The sequence below is a fragment of the Lolium rigidum genome, chromosome 7, assembly GCF_022539505.1.
Source record: "Lolium rigidum isolate FL_2022 chromosome 7, APGP_CSIRO_Lrig_0.1, whole genome shotgun sequence".
In the NCBI taxonomy this organism is placed as follows: Eukaryota; Viridiplantae; Streptophyta; class Magnoliopsida; order Poales; family Poaceae; genus Lolium; species Lolium rigidum.
Window position 1 is genome coordinate 300840042 of NC_061514.1, and position 24068 is coordinate 300864109.

Sequence of the window (24068 nt, forward strand, 5' to 3'; positions counted from 1 at the left end):
AGTCATACAAGCATGCATATGGAATAAAAAATATATAATTCTCTCTCACCGTTAAAATACACTTAAAAGTCCGACCACAATATCTCTAGCAGTATATTTGCTGCTCACATGCCCAAGAGCACCCACCAAAAGTTAGAAGTGATATTTTTTATGAATTAAATTAGAAGTGACCTACGCAGTGGTACTGAGCTAGAGATAGCAAGATTCAACTCAGATACGTACACATACGCAGAGACAGCACGAGTGAAACTGGAGTATATCTCTTTCTTTCTCGGGGAATTTTATTTTTTGCCCCTCTATACTTAGTACTTCAACAATTTGCCCTCTGGCTGATTAGCCCCACGTGAAAGGTCACCTTTGCCCCTTATCCCATCTAGGTATCTGACTCTCAGGAAATACTTCACGCGACCTACACAACTGCTTTCTTCCATGGCGCCGGCGTTGTGCCACACGACCCCGTCGCCGGCCAACTACACCACTCGCTACCCTCCCCTCCACTTCCCAGATCGTCCGCCTTCTCCCCCTCCTCCGACGCGGCCCCACTCCACTCCGCCCACCATCCATGCCTTCCCGTCCCAATCTCCTAAATCGAGCAGCGCCACCCGCGTGGAACCGACGTTTCTTCCCCAAACGTTGTGCTGCTCGGCCCAAATCCTTTCCCCGCTCTCCTCCAGCGTGACTCCCTACTCTCCTCCTGACCACCTTCTGTTCTATCGCGCGCAACCGCGGACGAGCTTGCGAAGGTTGGGGAAGGCGGCGCCACGCGGGAGGGTGGCGGCGGCAGTGTGCTCTTCCTGCACAAGTGCTTGTTACGGATGTGTTGTCGTGTCGCGTCGCGTGGAGGAGTTGCGCTGCATGTCGTCGGCGTCACCGAAGCACCGCTCCACAATGGCCGGAGGGCCTGAGACAAGTTCTGACATTGGCGGCGCCGCCATGGCTGAGCAAAAGAGGACGAATTACAAGAACATTTAGATCGCGATATATTGGTCTAGGGTTCTTAGCCTGATCTTCAAATAAAACAAAACAATTCGGAAAGGGAAAATTGTTAAAGCGTCAAGTAAAGAGGGGCAAAAAAATCTATTACAAAGTAATTGAGGGCAAATCATAGAAATACCAAGTAAAGAGGGGAAAAAAAACAAATCCCCTTCTTTCTTCCACCTCTCAACTTCCCCGTCCATCCCCCAATTTCACTCGCCCTGCCGCCGCCGCCCCCCGGCTTGGCTCGCGCTGCCGCCTCGCGTCCTTCCTCTCCAAGCTTCTCCCGCTCCTCGCCTCCGCGCCGCCCTCCCCCGTCCTCTCGTCCGCCCTCTCGGGCGCGCTCCTCGCCGCGCTCGACGTCGCGGACCCCGCCTCCGCGCCGCTCGCCCGCGCCTTCCTCGCCGCCACCCCCCCGCCGCTCCTCCCCGCCGACGCCGCGCTCGTCGCCCAGCGGCTGCTCCTCGAGTTCGCGGGCACCGACGAGGCGCCGCCCAAGGGCAAAGGGAAGGGAGAGGACGCATGGCAGGTCCGTTCGCTCACGGATTTTCTCAAGGTGAGCCCCCGTGTGTCTTCTCTCTATTCAAACCCATGTGTGTGCATAACTGGATATCGTGTATCGCTGCATGGAGTCCCCCCGAGCGCCGCCTCCGCTGCACCCCTGCATCGCTGCAGGCCTCCACCGGTGCCGCTTGCCTGTTTCCGCAGCTGTGCACGAGCTGGACAGTGCACGAGCTGGACAAGGACCCTGGCGGGAAGGACGTCGAGAGGGTGCTCGCAGACATGGTCGGCCGGAGCCCGCCCGTGCCGACCATCTTCATCGGCAGCACTCTCGTCAGCCCCACGAGACCGGGCCATGTCGCTGCACCTAGGTGGTCAGCTCGTGCCGCTCCTCTGCCAGGCCGGCGCTCTGTCTCTCTGAAGAACTAAAGGCAATAGCAATGTCTGATGCATACGTGCAGCTGTGGTCGCAGCCTCCAAATTGAGCAAAACCAGGGATCGTATACTGCGTGCAGCTACTTAAATTTGGAAAGATCGTACACGTCCAGTGTATTAAGATCTGTCAGTTGTGTATTTTCTTGTCAGAGAAAGATGAACGCTTTCCTTTTAAAAAGAAAGAAACTTATATGTGCCCATATGTTTATAGTGTCATCGCAATTTTTGGTGATTTACAGCAGTGATAGTTCTTAGTTCTTAGTCTGCTTCAGTTGATTAATATTCTTACTCTACTTCCACTTGATTAATATTCTCTACATTGATGTTAGTTCTTAGTCTGCTTCAGTTGATTAATATTCTTACTCTACTTCCACTTGATTAATATTCTCTACATTGATGTTAGTTCTTAGTCTGCTTCAGTTGATTAATATTCTTACTCTACTTCCACTTGATTAATATTCTTAGTCTGCTTCCATTTGATTAATATTCTCATGATATGTTAATGTGATATATTTCAGCTTCCATTGGACCAAGGTGGTGGTGAAGGAAAGGCTCTGTACATTGATGAAGAGGGGACATTCAGACCACAGAGGCTCCTCCAGATAGCAGACAGGTCTCACCTTGTATGCAGCGTTTACTTTGTGCTAACATGAAATTGATTACTAAACAAGTGAATACTGTATTTTAGGTTTGGATTAAATGATGCTGATGTATTAGAGAATGTGGCTTATGCAAGAGCTTATAATACTGATCGTCAGTCCAGACTTTTGCTGGAGGCAGCTTCCATGAGGTCTGTCCCTTTCAAGTTGAAGAAAATATAGTTTACTACATTGTTTACTATTTTACTTCCATCTCAAATCTAGAATAACTATAAAAGCTGTGTCTGATCAATAACGGGCTATTTAAGACTCTCCATGGATTAAAAGGAAGAAACTCGGTATCATGGACTGTTGTTAATTGTTACTCTGGTGCCAAGAAGGTATTACTGCGTCTATGTCTTGGAAATCTTGCCATTTTAAAATGAAATTCTAAATTTGACCACCCTTGTGTGACTCATATTTCTTTGTACATTGAAATGCGATAGTTACAACATGGAGCTTATACTACTGATGGTTTATACTCACAGAGTTCACGCATATCTCTATTGGCACCTTCTATGTTTTTCAAATGCTACTTGTATTTAGTTCTGCTTACACATCATGTTTATTTTTCAGACAAATAGCCTCTGTCTATTGTGTATTCTTCAGACAAATAGCCTCTGTCTATCTACACTACTCAAGCCACCCCCAAGCCGTTCAGTTGATGTCTCCTACAATCTTTATTTACAGAAGTTAGAGTACTTTGAATTTTAAAAACATGCATGTGCCTTTTTGCATGAGATACCAGACATGGGAAAACTTATTGAGCTCTGATGTGAGAGTCTATAAAATTTGCACCACCAAAATTGTTGTGCGTCTGTGCAAAATTGTTGAAAAGTGATATTCAGTTGTTGCCTTCTAACACTTAACTATTTGTTTGGCAAGTTCAGTCATTTTTTACATCACTGGGAGCATTGTCTCGTAAACAATTTCATGATGGCTCATATGAAACGACTGAGCAGGTAAAATAATGCGCTTTAACCACTAAGAAATGGTTGGTTTCACTTGTTATTGAATGTCAAGATCTAATGATGGCTTATGAAATTTGCACCCCCAGGCAAATGCTAAATGATAACCACTCACTGAATGATAACCAAACACCAGGTATGACAATTGAAACTTTATTTGAAGTAATCACTGGATCAACGCCAGACATTGAACATGCTTTCCTGCCTTCTCAAATACTACATGCCAATGCACAAGTTCAGCGGGCAACAGTCTATTTTCTGCCTCCCTGCATAGAAGAAGAATATGTTTTCTGCCCGTCATACATGTTTGATGTTGCCCCTCTGAAACATGAGTATTATTCCATTCCCATTTTTTCAGTGTGAAAAGCATAGAGGCAGATATTTATTGCAGCTTGGCCTCGACTATCACTGCTCTAAGAAAAACACACCATTAGCCGTGAGTAATTATTATAACATTTTTCACATCCAAGCATTTACTTTTCATTTCGGCATGATACTATAAGGTGATGACACTTAACAGTAGAATCTAAACCTTGATGTATTTATAAATTCTCAGACTGCACACACAAAAGCAGTAATACTTGTCAAAAATAATGTGGTCAAATTTTAATTACAACCATATTTTTTGCAAAGACAAGAAACACTTTTTATTTTCTAAAAAATCAAGGCATTGTTAATTCGTTACTCGTTCAAAGTACACTAAGTTCATGCTAGATAGTTGGCTCAAGTGCTTTTAAAGTAACTGTTGAATAATTTTTTCCAACTTGGGCTTGTATTGTTTTACGCAAAAGTGTTGAGTTACAGTTACCCCTGTTGAATAATTGCTTGTTGCTGCAGTTTGGAGTTTCTGTGGTTATCACCAATCAAGTAGTGGCACAAGTGGATGGGTCTGCGATGTTTGCTGGGCCACAAGTGGATTCCTTGTATACTGAATTTGAATGTATGTTTATTTTTCAGACTAATAGCATGTAGCAATTGATTTCTAATTTTTAAAATCTACATGTGCAAGTTTGCTCTCATGAATGTAGGCAGTGCCACAGCTCTATACAGAACTGATTTTTGCATGCAGCATGAAGATGAAGGATAAGAAGAGGCGATGTCTTCGACTGGTTGGAGAGCCAACCTGGGCGTCAAAGAAGAGGCGGCAGACCAATGAGGCAGATCACGGGGCGTCGGCGAGGCGGCAGACCTCGGGGCGTCGGTGTTGGCAACCAGTGTTATCACGGGGCGTCGACGAGGCGGCAGACCTCGGGGCGTCGGTGTTGGCAACCAGTGTTATCACGGGGCGTCGACGAGGCGGCAGACCTCGGGGCGTCGGTGTTGGCAACCACTGGGCGGCGAGGTGGTTGCCGGACGGCAGGCGTCGGAGAAGAGATGGCAGCGTAAGTCTCGGCTGATACGTCTGCGCTGATCCCGCCCAGCTGATTCATAGGGATACGTCTGGGCTAATTGGTTTCCTTGTACGTCTGGGCTGATTGGTTTCCTTGTATGTCTGGGCTGATTTTTTTCCTTGTACGTCTCGGCTGATAGCTGATTGATTGCTGGATTCCTTGTACGTCTGGGATGGATGCTTTGGTGGGACGGAGGGACGACGAAACGGACGAAACTGTGGGGAGAATAGGGATTACGTTTAGTCTTTTTAAGTAGTAGAGAAGTAGTAGAGATAAGCTTGCGTTGTTGCCAATTCAGATCAAAGAAATCTGTAAAACTGAACCTGGATTTAGTGTTTAACTACCGGGCAACTTCGTATGCTGAATTCTATTTAGCTCTTAACACTGCATGTTTTACCTTGTTGTGATCGCAATGAAACCTGATCCTCTGACCCCTCAATCCTCATGAGCACCTATAAAAAAACATTGTTCGGTAGTAAAGTTTTTATTTATATCTGCAAAGTGAGACCATATCTTTGGTTTGGTACCATAAGAATCAGGTAACTCACTGACATGCTGAAACTGGATATTTAGCTTCGAATTCAGATTTATCATTGTTGGAATTTGAAACTATGGTTCAGGAGGAGCAGCAGCTAATGCTCAATGTTTCTGCGAGCCCTGTTGGTCGGCACTGCATCGGTCATCTGACCAAAGTTGAGACAGGCAAATATTCAATGACATAAGGAAACTGCAGATGTGCGTTTCAGAGTTGTATCTTCCATCACAAGCGAGTAAGTGGTCTTGAACTTATCAATTTTGGTTGCTTGGACTATTCTTTGTAGTTGCTAGAGCTATACCAGTTTCTATGTTTTTGTAGCCTCGAAGAGCTAATTCAATTTGAAGTAAACAATTATTTATCTTTCCAATAAATGTTATCCAGGTATTTAGTTCTTTTTGTATTGTTATTCATAGTACAACTGTTATGAACATTTCAAGAATTTTGTCACATGTCTCTACCAGTTATTTTAATTTTTTAAATTGTGTTATAACTCAACTTCATTTTCTTTTCAGAAAAGCACACCTCAAAGCTATGTGAATGCATTAATTTCCTTTGAATTGGTGTGGAGGTGAGTTGGGAATGTTTCTCTTGTTAATTTGATGGATGTACTGTTTTGGTAATGCAGACTTGCCAAACTGAAGTGCTGCAGGAAGAAAGGTGAATCTTTGTCATCTAAACTCAGTCACCAATCTGTGTTTGTGGAAATTGTACTGGCAACAAAACGATATTGGAGGAAGTGCTACAGGGCCAGTAATCGAGATTATAATAGAACCCTCATTTTGTTGTGTACAGTTGATACTATTGCGTAATTTTCCTCCATGGCCGTGCTAAACATAACTAAAGATTTGAACTTTTGAACATTTCCAAGGTTTGGATTTAATTGTTCATATTGTTGGACCTTTCCAAACGTAGGCGAGTGCATTGTCACTGAGGTGAATGAAAACATGCTACGACCTATGCAAATATTTTCTTACTACTGACTTCTACTGAAGATGTCTTATTTTTCTTTGTCTTGCCAAGGTCACAAGCTATGTTCTGATATAGCCAGTCATATTTGAACATAAGTGATCTTTACTATTATATGTGAGTTGGTACGTCGTCAAAAATGTTTGATGTCAAAGATTGGAGACATCTTGACCATCGAATTGTATTAAACACCGCCCGCTTGATATCTAGCCGTCTGTGCAATCTACCCGCATCAAAATCTCTTAATCTTTACTATTATCTTTACTATTATATGTGAGTTGGTACGTCGTCAAAAATGTTTGATGTCAAAGATTGGAGACATCTTGACCGTCGAATTGTATTAAACACCGCCCGCTTGATATCTAGCCGTCTGTGCAATCTACCCGCATCAAAATCTCTTAAGCGCCAAGCAATTTCCAAAAATCATCATGCCACATAAGGAAGTACACAGGAGTATTAATCATGAAATTCCTAAAATTAAGTAACCAATGAGTATTAACCGTAGAACCACTACAATCAAGGGATGGCTGAATCGCCAGAATCAATCACGAGACAATAAATCGGTAACACATGTAAAGCAATCAAGACCTGCCACCAATTTCTCTCGATCTTAATCAGCAACTTCTATCTCTCTGGTCAATCAATCTTGATACGTCCCTAAAAAAGGACCGCCTTAGCAGGGTGGAACAAATAATATAGACGTCACCTCGACGTCCCCGCCACCATCCCTACTCCCACAAACGCGGGCCCCTCAGCCGCCGGGGCCTTGCCTTCAAGGACTGGGCGACCTCCCCTCCATGATCACGGAGTCTCCACAGTAACGACGAGTTATCCACCATGCAGTCCTCCTCCGCTGGCACACGCTGCTACTTCCTTATCAGCGGCATATATGAGATCCTCACTTGGCGCCTTGGCGGTCTCACTGCGACACTGCCTCCAGGATCTCTATCCTCAAGATGCGGGTGCAGCTGATCGGCGAGAGGCGCGATAGGTGCAGCCAACCCCAGGGTCACACCACCACCTCCAAGAACTGCATCGAGACCTCTAAGAAGGTAGCTGGGCCTCCTTTCCTTTTTTTGCATTGTTAATCGTTTTATTTACTAATTATTATTTCTTACTTTAGTTGTTTTACAAAGAACTGATCGGTGGTGATTCTTCTGTGGTCTTCCGTGTCGGATTGATGAAATCGGTGGAAAGTTCATTTCCTCCATTAACCTGGAAGATGATTTTTTTAACGGCTACTTGGTAACACAATCTATCTGGTTCTAGGAACTGCATTCACTCAAGATACTTAAGTGACGTGCCACACATGCCATGATGCCAACTATCTGCAGGAAAGTATGAACTGGTAGAGCAGCTGCGGTGCACCAAGGCTGCCACATGAACTATAGGAGCTAAGCAAATGGTGTCAGTGGAGGGAAGGAGAATAGAGAATGGGAAAGCATGATGTGGTTTGGGGAAAAGGCCTCGGGTGTTCATTCAGTAAGCCTACAGAGAGCAATGATCCAATCTTATCCATTCATGTTCAGTTATGTTCGTATATGTATTCATATTCTTTCAAAAAATAGTAATATTTTGCAAAGTGAAAGTTATGTGTCGGCTTCTTATATTTTACAGTTGAGTTCATTGAGATTGCATATCAGGCCGAGTGCCGCCGCCCTGGCATCCGGGCTCCATCTCGCGCAACAACTAGAGGATCTGCCCCATCAACTTTGGCAATGACGCCCACCACCACCAGGGTAAGGGCCAACTGAAGCAGGGGTGGGGGAAGCTAAGTTGGACCCGAGTCACCAGAGGATGTGGCACGGGAGACCGGAGTAGTAGGTCGGACATATCCGATAAGCACAAGATCCTTTTACTTGTGGGAATGTGTTTTAATACCTAATCGACATCTTGCAGTTTCATGTTCCATGTAGTATACAAGTTATTCATTACAGCTTCATTCAGTTCATCATTGCCGAATCATTTTTTTTCCGATAATGAGCGCTTTATTACGTTAACAAGAAATTACACCCGGCATGTAGCATATCATTGCTGAATCATATCATCCATGTAGCATGAAGTATGGCTCATACAATACCTAATGCATGTTTTCTCTAGCTAACTTTGCGTTATAATGAGATATGACATGGCAATATAAAACATTTGATTTCTGTGTTTGAGCTGAAGCTATTATTCATCTCCCCATTTAATTATCTTGCGAAATAATAGAGCTTATTTTAAACATGGTATATTTCATGGTGTTTTAAACATGATTTATTCAGGTGAGTTATTTCTGTTGCATTTCTGGATTCAGTATTGTTTTGTTTCTCTAACCACTAAGATTCGACTGGAGTTAACTTCATGTGGAGCTACATCATCTTGGTTGGTTATTTTCTTGACATCTTGTTTGGTGCTTAAAGTGTACTTATGTTGGCATTCCCCATATGAAGAAGAACATCATGATAAATATTGGAAGTACTGAAAAGCATCAAGGCGGGTATCCGCAAGATAGGCAGTTAGACAAAGCTGAGTTGGAACATACAATTTTCTCAATTAATTTTTTCTTCCGGAAATGCGCTTCATTAACTCCATCAAGGTAATTTTTTAATCAGATTTTACATGTCTTTTGAAATATGTTTGAATTCAGTACATAATCTTATAAATTTGCAAGGCAATTTTGTTGACGCAATTCAACCTTCAAATACCTTAATTGGTGTACATGACCAAAACATATAGCTTTATAGATGAATTATTTGGTTCAGTTGATTGGTTATGTGGAGGTTTACCTATATTACTAGAGGTTTTTAAAAGCATTTGTTGATGTCACTTTATATGTGAATAAACCTTATTTACACATGGAAGTTATCTTTCTTTAAAAAGGAGAATCGCGGCAATTTTGTGTTGTCAATTGATTTTACCATTGCGTGAAGGTGATTGCAGAGTGCGTTTTGGTGGAACTGATTGTGCGATATGATCTACGTTGCAATATCATTTTTTCATTATTGAAGAAGTTAAGTGTATAAAAGTTCTCAATTTTACTAAGTGATGATTCACAGTTGAGAGCTGATGGCAAGGAACTCCACCATTGGATAGGATATCAATTGATCAGTTCGCCTTCCTTCGCCTCTATCCTCCCATCCTGTGTCCGAATATTGAACTCCTCCACCCCAATAATTGGAAAATGATATTGTGGGTGGAGATAGGATTGAGAGCGCCCAGGTGATTCTCATGAGTGATTTACGCCGACCAACATCGGCAGTGGACTATTGGGGCAAAGATCTTGTAAATGCGGAGCTTTAAGGACGATGTTCCTTTGTTTATATTGTGTAAGGTTTGTGAAAAGTGATGTTTATATGCGTTTGTTTATAGCTTTCGAGACTATTTTTGGCTGGACTATAGCTGTCACTGTGACTGATTTTTTTGTATGGATATTCCCTATAAAAATATATGGCTACCAAAACAAACCGTTAGAACCAGCAATCCTTTTTGATGTTATCTTGAAAATAATTTCAATGAAAAGATCATTACAATTTACTTCCTCGTGTATTACTTACACATCGCAACTACATAAGTGCATATCTTAGAGCATGACAATTTGGCTACCTGTTTCCTTAAACTATGAAAATTCTTTGTGTGAATTGAGTGTTTGCTTTTTTCCAAGATTTAGTACATTTTAACGGAGGCGTGATATATGACTAAATAATTAATTCCTATTTTGTAGGTGATGATCATCTATGGAGATGTAACTTTTAGGAGGAAATACAGTATGTTTGTCTTGTACTCTATATAAGGGTTGGCTATGAGCAAAAATTATTGCGTATTATGTGGTTGTTGCACAATCTGGTAAAGAAGTTATTCTACAAGAAAACACGCTGTTGCACAATATGGCTAAGAAGTTACTCTACAAGAAATACAATATGTATTGTGAAATATAAAAGTTGGAATATTAGCATGCCTTATGTCTAAATATGTAGCAGGTGAGAGCCGTAGCAACGCACGGGCATTCAACTAGTGGCCTATAAAAAGCCACCACCACGTCGCAATTTCGTTTTCTCTTTCCTCCTCTCGAAATCCTAGATCAACGAATCTTAACTCGTTGTTTTGACCACCTAAACTACCTCAAATCGCTTCGGGCTCTACACGAAAGTTGTAGATCTCGTCGAGATCTTTCAATCCCGACCAATCTCATCTCTTTTCATCTACCATACACGGACAATTTCGCATCGCAAGGCGTCAGGTCTGACAAAGGGAATCTTCAATTAGTTCGTGCTCGTTCCACGAAATCCAAATTCCTTTGGTGAGTATTTAGATCTGATCATGCTCTACAATTTTCATGTTGAAAGTTTTTCGATTTGACATACGGATTTATTGCTCATCTACAGATCTATTTCGAGTCAACCGGAGCCAAATCGAGTTTCAAAACTATCTCGAATCGTCATGACTTCAACACGGAAGTTCTTCCTATTGTCAAGATCTTTCAATTGCCGCGAGTCTCACCTTGTTTCGTTCACCGAGCAAGGAGAGAAATACGTATTACAAAATTCAGATCTTATAAGGTATAACTCAGATCTTGTCAAACTCATTATTTCGTTGTGAAAAGTAATTTGTACGTTAGATAGATCTATTAATACTATACAACTTTGATGTACAAAGTTTTTCCATCTGAGTAAATTTTTCTGTCAACCTTTATGACATCATCATGACATCAGCACAGTCAACTCGGTCTGGTCAAAGTCAAACTACAGTCAGCAGTACAGTTAGCGGTACAGTCAACAATACAGTCAGCGGTACAGTCAGCAGTCCAGTCAGCGTTTCAGTCAAACTCGGTCAAACTCGTTTTAAATTTAAATCTTAAATGTCAGATTATGTGTCCAACTTAGAAATTCATTATAAAATCAACCACTGGGCCAAATTTTGCAAATTTTATAGTTTTGGAAAGCTCTTAACCTGTACAACAACTTTATGCAATAATACTGTATAGGTTTTGTGTTAGATTTTGCGTCATAATTCAAATAGTTAAATTAAGCCTTTCATACTATAAAATTTGTATAAAATAATCTACTAGGCCAAATCTTACGTTTTTGTACTTTCTGGAATCCTCAGATCATTTACTACAACATGGAATAAAAATTTTACAACTTTGATACGTGCACAAACTTGCTTTAGTAAAATCTATTCAAATCAGTAATTTAATGATAATTCAAATTCTATAAATTATTTTCGAATAATTCCAATTGCTCTACTCTTGTGTTACTGTAACCTATCCAGGGAAGTCAAGTTTAAATTTTTACTACATTTAATGCTTGCGGTAGCTAATTAATAAGGTTGTATATGTTAAGTAGATACTCAATTAATGTTTTCTAAACCAAATTAAATGTCCAGGAAACTTTATTATTATTGCACATATCACAGAACACACCAATACCACTAGACACTTTACCTTGAACTAATGTCGTGTCTATCAAAATTCATTACCATTCACTCCTTTGACTTAGTTTAAACTATTCAACCTACAAATAAGTAAATTGAGTAATTCTATATATCATTTGTTTATACCCAAGCCTATGTGCAACTCATACTTTCTTAGTAAGTGTTTTCACACTTTACTAAATAATATTTTGAGTTGCGTCATTTCAGACTCATGTGATATTATCACATGGATCATTTCAATTTCCCATTCTTGAGTAGCAAACAACAATTGACCATAGGTTCTTATCAATCATTTTTCTTCTAAGCACTTGACTTAGATAATCATTTCCTTTTTCAAGTATTTGATCCATCCAATCAATATCTCCAATTCATATCTTGCAAGTCAAACCTCATGCCATATCTTCTTTAACCGATGACTAAACCTCATGGTGTGTTTATGTTGTGCTATATTTTATATTATAGTTCGTACGGAAAGGCACGTATTTTGATTAAGAGAAGTGAACGCGCTTCGACTACCAAAAAGGCAAGTGACATTCAAATCCTATCTATTTTATATTATGCATTAGTGTTTTGAAACTAGTATGCATGGTAGGATTTTGTTTTCAAAAGAAAAGTATTATGCTATGCTTAGATCCTAGTAGTGTGTAGCCACCCTTGAACCATTGCTAGTATTTTTAGTATGCCTAGCAATAACAAAATGCCACTGCTGTTTTGATTATTCTGGATTGTGAGTATTGAGAATTAAAATTAACAACCTTAATGAATCACCTGGGTGGATTGGTTGTGTGGTGGGCGGCTGCTCAGGGCTCCGACCATGGAGAAACCAGTGGCAGGTGGGTACCTGAGAGTGCGCATTTGAATAGTGGTTGCCCTAGACTGCACCTCTGGTTTTCACCAGGGGATCGTGCGGGGGTTTATTATCTTTAATGGCTTTAAGCCTATGAGTTTCACTTGTGGATGGCCACCCAGGATTAAAGAGATTAATATGTCGTCCATGTCTTAGTTAGCTTCCAGTGCAGCCTTATGGTATTATGGGCTCTGCTGGGATTAAGTAAGTTGTGAGGTCCAACTTGTTTGATAGACAGGAAGATGTGGCTGAGGCCAAGTGGGTACGAGTCTATGCTAGTATGGTTGAAACCTTCTTCTGAAAGATCTTGTCTCATTCTTCTGAAGGGTGGGTCGTAAGGTGAAAGTGCACAACCTCTCGAGAGTTAAACCTAAGATCTTAGCCGTGTCCCCGGTTACGGATAATTTGAGCTTTCTAGGCAAGGAATGTACGGAAGAATCTCATCATTGTGTTTTGAATGTATGTAAAATTTGATCAACTTTGCAAAACTCATGGGAGATGTAACCATGTGATTATTCTAAAACCCATGGAGGATTTAACCATGGGGTGATTTCATAATGTCATTCAAAGATTTTCAAAATGTTTTGTTTTAAATAAAATATAGGGTAAAATTAGCTTTATGCAAATTTGCCTAAACACCACTTGCCAAATATCATGTAGATAGTCATGCCCAAAACAGCCACTATATAAGTGTCATTTGCCAGTACATCATTTGACCTCCATTCGTGGGGCTGCATATTCAAACGTGCAGGATTTTCTGAGAAGAAGTATGTGGTAGGATCTCGAGTCTACATTCCAACATGACTGCCGTGGCCGCCCTGTGGCGCCCCTCTGGCTCTCCTCTGGACTCCGTCTTCGTTTCGGTAAAATAGGAACTTTCCCTTCTGTTTCGTTCAATTCCGAGAATATTTCCTGTACAACTTTTCTGAAACCAAAAAAGCAGAAAACAGGGAACTGGGCATCTTTTCAATAGGTTAGTGCCGGAAAATGTATAAAAGTGAAACGAAGTGTAAGCAAATCATATAGAAATTGGTGTAAAACAAGCATGGAGCATCAAAAATTATAGATACGTTTGAGACGTATCACAGATTTCCTGCCTTACAGTTCAATTTTTGTGGCTTATGGCCCAACTTTGGTGCCCTAAAGAGAAACTTTGGTGTCTGTAGGTGCAATTTTGGTGCCCTAAAGAACAACTTTGGTGTTGTATGGTGCAATTTTGGTGCCCCAAAGAGCAACTTTGATGCCCTAAAAAGCAACTTTGGTGTTAGATCTTGCAATTTTGGTGCCCCAAGAACAACTTTGATATCGTAAAAAAGCAACAATGAAAAATCAGCTTGAGTGCGTGACAATGGTGCGCCTCCCGCCACCAATTTTTGTTGAGGTAACATGCATAGCGACTTCGGGACTCGACATAGAAATTTAGGTGCCCGACAGAGCAACTTTAGTTCCCGATGGAGTAACTTGGTGTGCGGTGAACACAATTTTGGTTTCCGACACAACAACATTGGTGCCTTACGGTTCAATTTTTGTGGCTTATGACACAACTTTGATGCCCTAAAGATCAACTTTAGTGTCTGATGGTGCAATTTTGGTGCCTTAAAGAGCAACTTTTGTGTTCGATGATGCAATTTTGGTGTACTACCTCCATCAGAAAGCTTAAGGCTTGTATTATTTTTAGAAAGTCAAACTATGTAAAGTTTGACCAAGTTTTTACCAAAAATCATTAACATCCAAAATACATAATCAATATCATTAGATAGATAATGAAATATATTTTCATATGGTATCTACAAAACATCATATTTGTTGATAGATTCTTCTAAAAAAATTGGTCAAACTTTACTTGGTTTGTCTTTAAAAAAAATAAGCCTTAAATTTTGAGATGGAGGTAGTACAAAATTGTAACTTTAATACCCATCAATTTTGCTGCCTAGCGCAATTTCTAGTGCGCAAAAGAGAAACTTTGGCGCGTGAAGATACAATTGTGGTGCTTCACAGCAACTTCAGTTCATGACGAAAACTTTGGTGCAGCAATTTTAGTGCACGACAGTGCAATTCTGGTTTTAGTAGGAAAAGTAACTATGGTGCCGTACGGACCAACTTTGATGGCCAACGTTGCAATTTTGAAAGTAAATGCAGCCGACTTCAAAAATAACCGAAGAGATAAGGTTCTAACTATCCTCGTTCCCCCTCCCAACCGGTTACAGACGGAGTCGTCGTGGCCTAAGGGCATCTTGAGCGGTCCGACGCATTTTGGACACAATTGTTGGAGATATGCCCAAGAGGCAATAATAAAGTGGTTATTATTATATCTTTGTGTTTATGATAAATGTTTGCATCACATGCTATAATTGTATTAACATGAAACATTAATACTTGTGTGTTTTGTAAACATAAAAGTGTCCCTAGTAAGCCTCTTGTTAAACTAGCTTGTTGATTAATAGGTGATCACGGTTTCCTGATCATGAACATTGGATGTTATGTATAACAAGATCATATCATTGGGAGAATGATGTAATGGACGCACACCCATAGTAAGCATAGCATAAGATCAAGTTATTAAGTTTGTTTTGCTACAAGCTTTCAAATACATAGTAACATAATCCTTCGACCATGAGATCATGTTAATCACCAACGCCGGAGGGATGCTTTGATGACATAAAACGCCACTTCGTAATTGGGTGGTTATAAATATGGCATTGGGTATTCTGAAAGTATGAGTTGAAGCGCATGGATCAAGAGTGGGATTTGTCCATCCAAATGACGGATAGATATACTCTGAGCCCTCTCGGTGGAATGTCATCCAATTAGCTTGCAATGATGTGACTAGCTCACAAGGGATGTCGTATCACAGTACGAGTAAAGAGTATTTATCGGTAACGAGGTTTAACTAGGTATGGAGATACCGATGATCGAACCTCGGATAAGTAAAGTATCGCGCGCCAAAGGGAATCAGTATCGTATGTTAATGGTTCTTTCGACCACGAAGTCATCGTTGAATATGTCGGAGCCATTATGGATCTCCAGGTTCCGCTATTTATTATTCATCGGAGAGGTGTCTCGATCATGTCTGCATAGTTCGCGAACCGTAGGGTGACACACTTAAGGTTCGATGTTGTTTAAGTAGACATGGAATATGAGATGGAGACCGAATATTGTTCGGGGTCTCGGATGGGATCCAGGGCATCACGAGGAGGCCCGGAATGGTCCGGAGAATAAGATTCATATAATGGAAGTCATCTTCCGGGGTTCGAAAAAAGTTCCGCTGTTTTGACCGTAGCTTCTAGAAGGTTCTACAGGGCCATCGGTGGGCCCACTGATGTCTACGCACGCTTCTATTCTTGTAGACAGTATTGGGCCTCCAAGTGCAGAGGTTTTTAGAACAGCAGCAAGTTTCCCTTAAGTGGATCACCCAAGGTTTATCGAACTCAGGGAGGTAGAGGTCAAAGATATCCCTCTCAAGCAACCCTGCAATTACGATACAAGAAGTCTATTGTGTCCCCAACACACCCAATACACTTGTCAGATGTATAGGTGCATGATACGTCTCCAACGTATCGATAATTTCTTATGTTCCATGCCACATTATTGATGTTATCTACATGTTATATACACATTTTATGTCATATTTATGCATTTTCTCGGAACTAACCTATTAACAAGATGCCGAAGAGCCGATTCTTGTTTTACGTTGTTTTTGGTTTCAGAAATCCTAGTAAGGAAATATTCTCGGAATTGGACGAAATCAACGCCCAGGGTCCTATTTTGCCACGAAGCTTCCAGAAGTCCGAAGACGAGACGAAGAGGGGCCACGAGGGGACCACACCCTAGGGCGGCGCGGCCCCCCCCTTGGCCACGCGGCCCTGTGGTGTGGGGCCCTCGTGCCGCCTCTTGACCTACCCTTCCGCCTACTTAAAGCATCCGTGACGAAACCCCCAGTACCGAGAGCCACGATACGGAAAACCTTCCAGAGACGCAGCCGCCGCCAATCCCATCTCGGTGGATTCAGGAGATCGCCTCCGGCACCCTGCCGGAGAGGGGATTCATCTCCCGGAGGACTCTACGCCGCCATGGTCGCCTCCGGAGTGATGAGTGAGTAGTTCACCCCTGGACTATGGGTCCATAGCAGTAGCTAGATGGTTGTCTTCTCCTTATGTGCTTCATTGTTGGATCTTGTGAGCTGCCTAACATGATCAAGATCATCTATCCGTAATACTATATGTTGTGTTTGTCGGGATCCGATGGATAGAGAATACTATGCTATGGTAATTATCAATCCGATGTTTATGTGTTGTTTAAGATCTTGCATGATCTCCGTTATTAGTAGAGGCTCTGCCAAGTTTTTACTCTTAACTCCAAGAGGGAGTATTTATGCTAGATAGTGGGTTCATGCCCGCATTGATACCGGGACAGTGACAGAAAGTTCTAAGGTTGTGTTGTGCTGTTGCCACTAGGGATAAAACATTGATGCTATGTCCGAGGATTAGTTATTGATTACATTATGCACCATACTTAATGCAATTGTCTGTTGTTTGCAACTTAATACCGGAGGGGGTTCGGATGATAACCTGAAGGTGGACTTTTTAGGCATAGATGCAGTTGGATGGCGGTCTATGTACTTTGTCGTAATGCCCAATTAAATCTCACTATATTTACCATGTCATGTATGTGCATCGCGGTGCCCTCTCTATTTGTCAATTGCCCGACTGTAATTTGTTCACCCAACATGCTTTTATCTTATGGGAGAGACACCTCTAGTGAACTGTGGACCCCGGTCCAATTCTCTTTACTGAAATACAATCTACTGCAATACTTGTTTTCTACTGTTTTCTTGCAAGCAATCATCTTCCACACAATACGGTTAATCCTTTGTTACAGCAAGCCGGTGAGATTGACAACCTCACTGTTTCGTTGGGGCAAAGTACTTTGGTTGTGTTGTGCAGGTTCCACGTTGGCGCCGGAATCCCTGGTGTTGCGCCGCACTACATCCCGCCGCCATCAACCTTCAACGTGCTTCTTGGCTCCTACTCGGTTCGATAAACCTTGGTTTCTTATCGAGGGAAACTTGCTGCTGTACGCATCACACCTTCCACTTGGGGTTACCAACGAGCGTGTGCTTAACGCGTCATCAAGCTAAATTTCTGGCGCCGTTGCCGGGGAGATCAAGACACGCTGCAAGGGGAGTCTCCACTTCTCAATCTCTTTACTTTGTTTTTGTCTTGCTTTATTTTATTTACTACTTTGTTTGCTGCACCTAAAACAAAACACAAAAAAATTAGTTGCTAGCTTTACTTTATTTACTGTCTTGCTCTTTATATCGAAAACACAAAAAAATTAGTTACTTGCATTTACTTTATCTAGTTTGTTTTACTTACTGTTGCTAAAATGAATACTCCTGAAAACACTAAGTTGTGTGACTTCACAACCACTAATAATAATGATTTCTTATGCACACCTATTGCTCCACCTGCTACTACAGCAGAATTCTTTGAAATTAAACCTGCTTTACTAAATCTTGTCATGAGAGATCAATTTTCTGGGTATTAGTTACGATGATGCTTGCTGCCCATCTTAATAATTTTGTTGAACTTTGTGAAATGCAAAAGTATAAGGATGTAGATGGTGATATTATTAAATTGAAATTGTTTCCTTTCTCATTAAGAGGAAGAGCTAAAGATTGGTTGCTATCTTTGCCTAAGAATAGTATTGATTCATGGACTAAATGCAAGGATGCTTTTATTGGTAGATATTATCCTCCCGCTAAAATTATATCTTTGAGAAGTAGCATAATGAATTTTAAGCAATTAGATAATGAACATGTTGCTCAAGCATGGGAGAGAATGAAATCTTTGGTAAAGAATTGCCCAACCCATGGATCGACTACTTGGATGATCATCCAAACCTTCTATGCAGGACTAAATTTTTCTTCGCGGAATTTATTGGATTCAGCTGCTGGAGGTACCTTTATGTCCATCACATTGGGGGCGGCTACAAAACTTCTTGATGATATGATGATAAATTACTCTGAATGGCACACTGAAAGAGCTCCACAAGGTAAGAAGGTAAATTCTGTTGAAGAATCCTCCTCCTTGAGTGATAAGATTGATGTGATTATGTCTATGCTTGTGAATGGTAGATCTAATGTTGATCCTAATAATGTTCCTTTAGCTTCATTGGTTGCTCAAGAAGAAAATGTTGATGTGAATTTCATTAAAAATAATAATTTCAACAACAATGCTTATAGGAACAATTCTGGTAATAACTATAGGCCATATCCTTCTGCTAATGGTAATGGTTATGGTAATTCTTATGGGAATTCTTACAACAATAATAGGAGTGTACCCCCTGGTCTTGAAGCTATGCTTAAAGAATTTATTAGTACACAAACTGCTTTTAACAAATCTGTTGAGGAAAAGCTTGATAAAATTGATATTCTTGCTTCTAGAGTTGATAGACTTGCCTCTGATGTTGATCTTTTAAAATTGAAAGTTATGCCTAAAAATGATATTGAAAATAAAATTGTTACTACAGCAAATGCCATCCAAGTTAGAATTAATGAGAATATAAGATTAATGGCTGAACTGCGTGCTAGGTGGGATAGAGAAGAAAATGAAAAACTAGCTAAAGAGAATAATGTAGCTAAAGTTTGGACTATTACCACCACTAGTAATGTTGATTCCTCACATGTTGCTGCACCTCCTACTATCAATGGTAAAATAATTGGTGTTGGCAATGTTTCTACTCCTAGTGTAAAGCGTACAAAACTGCCTGAAATTGCTAAAACTGCTGAAACTGCTTGTGATAAAGCTGCTGAAATTTTTTCCAACCTTGGGAATGATGATTCCATTGCTGTAGCTCATAATGATTTAGATTTTGATGATTGCCACATCTCTGAAGTTATAAAGTTCTTGCAAAAACTTGCTAAAAGTCCTAATGCTAGTACTATAAATTTGGCTTTCACAAAACATATTACAAATGCTCTCATAAAAGCTAGAGAAGAGAAACTAAAACGTGAAACTTCTATTCCTAGAAAGTTAGAAGATGGTTGGGAGCCCATCATTAAGATGAGGGTCAATGATTTTGATTGTAATGCTTTATGTGATCTTGGTGCAAGTATTTCTGTTATGCCTAAGAAAGTCTATGATATGCTTGACTTGCCACCATTAAAGAATTGTTATTTGGATGTTAATCTCGCTGATAATGCTAAAAAGAAACCTTTGGGGAGAGTTGATAATGTTCATATTGTGGTTAACAATAACCTTGTCCCCGTTGATTTTGTTGTCTTGGATATTGAATGCAATGCATCTTGTCCCATTATATTGGGAAGACCTTTTCTTCGAACCGTTGGTGCTACTATTGATATGAAGGAAGGTAATATTAAATATCAATTTCCTCTCAAGAAAGGTATGGAACACTTTCCTAGAAAAAGAATGAAGTTACCTTATGACTCTATTATTAGAGCAAATTATGATGTTGATGCTTCATCTCTTGATGTTACTTGATTACACTTTCTGCGCCTAGCTGAAAGGCGTTAAAGAAAAACGCTTATGGGAGACAACCCATTGTTTTTACTACAGCACTTTGTTTTATATTTGAGTCTTGGAAGTTGTTTACTACTGTAGCAACCTCTCCTTATCATGTTTTTGTGCCAAGTAAAGTCTCTATAGTAAGGTTCATACTAGATTTGGATTACTGCGCAGAGACAGATTTCTTTGCTGTCACGAATCTGGGTCTAATTCTCTGTAGGTAACTCAGAAAATTATGCCAATTTACGTGAGTGATCCTCAGATATGTACGCAACTTTCATTAGTTTTGAGTTTTTCCATTTGAGCAAGTCTGGTGCCATTTTAAAATTCGTCTTTACGAACTGTTCTGTTTTGACAGATTCTGCCTTTTATTTCGCATTGCCTCTTTTGCTATGTTGGATGAATTTCTTTGATCCATTAATGTCCAGTAGCTTTATGCAATGTCCAGAAGTGTAAAGAATGATTGTGTCACCTCTGAACATATAAATTTTTATTGTGCACTAACTCTCTAATGAGTTTGCTTGAAGTTTGGTGTGAAGGAAGTTTTCAAGGATCAAGAGAGGAGTATGATATACTATGATCAAGAGGAGTGAAAGCTCTAAGCTTGGGGATGCCCCGGTGGTTCACCCCTGCATATTCTAAGAAGACTCAAGCGTCTAAACTTGGGGATGCCCAAGGCATCCCCTTCTTCATCGACAACATCATCAGGTTCCTCCCCTGAAACTACATTTTTATTCCGTCACATCTTATGCACTTTGCTTGGAGCGTCGGTTTGTTTTGTTTTTGTTTTGTTTGAATAAAGTTGGATCCTAGCATTCACTTTGTGGGAGAGAGACACGCTCCGCTGTTGCATATGGACAAATATGTCCTTAGGCTTTACTCATAATGTTCATGGCGAAGTTTCTTCTTCGTTAAATTGTTATATGGTTGGAATTGGAAAATGCTACATGTAGTAATTGCTATAATGTCTTGGATAATGTGATACTTGGCAATTGTTGTGCTCATGTTTAAGCTCTTGCATCATATACTTTGCACCCATTAATGAAGAAATACTTAGAGCTTGCTAATTTGGTTTGCATATTTGGTTTCTCTAGAGTCTAGATAATATCTAGTATTGAGTTTTGAACAACAAGGAAGACGGTGTGGAGTCTTATAATGTTTACAATATGTCTTTTATGTGAGTTTTGCTGTACCGTTCATCCTTGTGTTTGTTTCAAATAACGTTGCTAGCCTAAACCTTGTATCGAGAGGGAATACTTCTCATGCATCCAAATACTTGAGCCAACCACTATGCCAATTGTGTCCACCATACCTACCTACTACATGGTATTTTCCGCCATTCCAAAGTAAATTGCTTGAGTGCTACCTTTAAACAATTCAAAATTTATCATCTCTTATTTGTGTCAATGTTTTATAGCTCATGAGGAAGTATGTGGTGTTTTATCTTTCGATCTTGTCATTTACTTCGGACAGACTTTCACAATGGACTAGTGGCTTCATCCGCTTATCCAATAACTTTGCATAAAGAGTCGGCAAAGGGGTTCCCAGCCCCAATTAATTAACTTCATTAATAATTCTCTTCACATGTGTTGCTCTGATTCATCGAGTAAGCAACTTAATTTTGCAAATAGACACTCCTCCATGGTATGTGAAAAGTTGGTCGGCACCCGATGGAATCGGTTAGCCATGGCTTGAGAAACCAAAGGTGGGGAGGAGTGTCATCATAATAAAAATAAAATAAAAAGGCACTCCTTCATGGTATGAGATTGTTGGCAGGCACCCGATGGAATCGGTTAGCCATGGTTTGTGAAAGAAAGGTTGGAAGGAGTGCCACCCCACTAAAATACATGTGTAAACAAAAGATAAGAGGGATGATCTACCACGGTGGTAGAAATAACGTCCTTCATGGGAGCCTCTCTTGAAAGTCTGGTTGATAAGGTAGTTAGAGTACCCATTACCATTCGTTGACAACAACAAACACCTCTCAAAACTTCATTTTTATGCTCTCTTGATGTTTTTAAAACCAAAGCTCTAGCACAAATATAGCAATCGATGCTTTCCTCTTTGAAGGACCATTCTTTTACTTTTATTGTTGAGTCAGTTTACCTATCTCTCTCCACCTCAAGAAGCAAACACTTGTGTGAACTGTGCATTGATTCCTACATACTTGCAAATTGCACTTGTTATATTACTCTATGTTGACAATATCTATGAGATATACATGTTACAAGTTGAAAGCAACCGCTGAAACTTAATCTTCCTTTGTGTTGCTTCAATACCTCTACTTTGATTTATTGCTTTATGAGTTAACTCTTATGCAAGACTTATTGATGCTTGTCTTGAAGTACTATTCATGAAAAGTCTTTGCTTTATGATTCACTTGTTTACTCATGTCATTACCATTGTTTTGATCGCTGCATTCATTACATATGCTTTACAAATAGTATGATCAAGATTATGATGGCATGTCACTTCGAAATTATCTTTGTTATCGTTTTACCTCGCTCGGGACGAGCAGTAACTAAGCTTGGGGATGCTGATACGTCTCCAACGTATCGATAATTTCTTATGTTCCATGCCACATTATTGATGTTATCTACATGTTATATACACATTTTATGTCATATTTATGCATTTTCTGGAACTAACCTATTAACAAGATGCCGAAGAGCCAGTTGCTGTTTTCTGCTGTTTTTGGTTTCAGAAATCCTAGTAAGGAAATATTCTCGGAATTGGACGAAATCAACGCCCAGGGTCCTATTTTGCCACGAAGCTTCCAGAAGTCCGAAGACGAGACGAAGAGGGGCCACGAGGGGGCCACACCCTAGGCGGCGCGGCCCCCCTTGGCCGCGCGGCCCCGTGGTGTGGGGCCCTCGTGCCGCCTCTTGACCTACCCTTCCGCCTACTTAAAGCCTCCGTGACGAAACCCCCGACACCGAGAGCCACGATACGGAAAACCTTCCAGAGACGCCGCCGCCGCCAATCCCATCTCGGGGGATTCAGGAGATCGCCTCCGGCACCCTGCCGGAGAGAGGATTCATCTCCCGGAGGACTCTACGCCGCCATGGTCGCCTCCGGAGTGATGAGTGAGTAGTTCACCCCTGGACTATGGGTCCATAGCAGTAGCTAGATGGTTGTCTTCTCCTTATGTGCTTCATTGTTGGATCTTGTGAGCTGCCTAACATGATCAAGATCATCTATCCGTAATACTATATGTTGTGTTTGTCCGGATCCGATGGATAGAGAATACTATGCTATGGTAATTATCAATCTGATGTTTATGTGTTGTTTAAGATCTTGCATGCTCTCCGTTATTAGTAGAGGCTCGGCCAAGTTTTTACTCTTAACTCCAAGAGGGAGTATTTATGCTAGATAGTGGGTTCATGCCCGCATTGATACCAGGACGAGTGACGAAAAGTTCTAAGGTTGTGTTGTGCTTGTTGCCACTAGGGATAAAACATTGATGCTATGTCCGAGGATGTAGTTATTGATTACATTACGCACCATACTTAATGCAATTGTCTGTTGTTTGCAACTTAATACCGGAGGGGTTCGGATGATAACCTCGAAGGTGGACTTTTTAGGCATAGATGCGAGTTGGATGGCGGTCTATGTACTTTGTCGTAATGCCCAATTAAATCTCACTATATTTACCATGTCATGTATGTGCATCGCGGTGCCCTCTCTATTTGTCAATTGCCCGACTGTAATTTGTTCACCCAACATGCTTTTATCTTATGGGAGAGACACCTCTAGTGAACCGTGGACCCCGGTCCAATTCTCTTTACTGAAATACAATCTACTGCAATACTTGTTTTCTACTCGTTTTCTTGCAAGCAATCATCTTCCACACAATACGGTTAATCCTTTG

General features: G+C 40.8%; 2 long non-coding RNA genes across 2 annotated transcripts; both read left to right on the plus strand.

The window, feature by feature from the left end:
* Positions 1 to 1448: 1448 nt before the first annotated feature.
* LOC124678764 lies at positions 1449 to 2651 on the plus strand. The gene is made up of 3 exons (XR_006994639.1): positions 1449 to 1531; positions 2430 to 2524; positions 2600 to 2651. It is a non-coding gene; the product is annotated as an uncharacterized LOC124678764 (long non-coding RNA).
* Positions 2652 to 3433: 782 nt separating this feature from the next.
* On the plus strand, positions 3434 to 4103 carry LOC124678763. Its single transcript, XR_006994638.1, has 3 exons — positions 3434 to 3511; positions 3607 to 3653; positions 3876 to 4103. It is a non-coding gene; the product is annotated as an uncharacterized LOC124678763 (long non-coding RNA).
* Positions 4104 to 24068: the final 19965 nt, after the last annotated feature.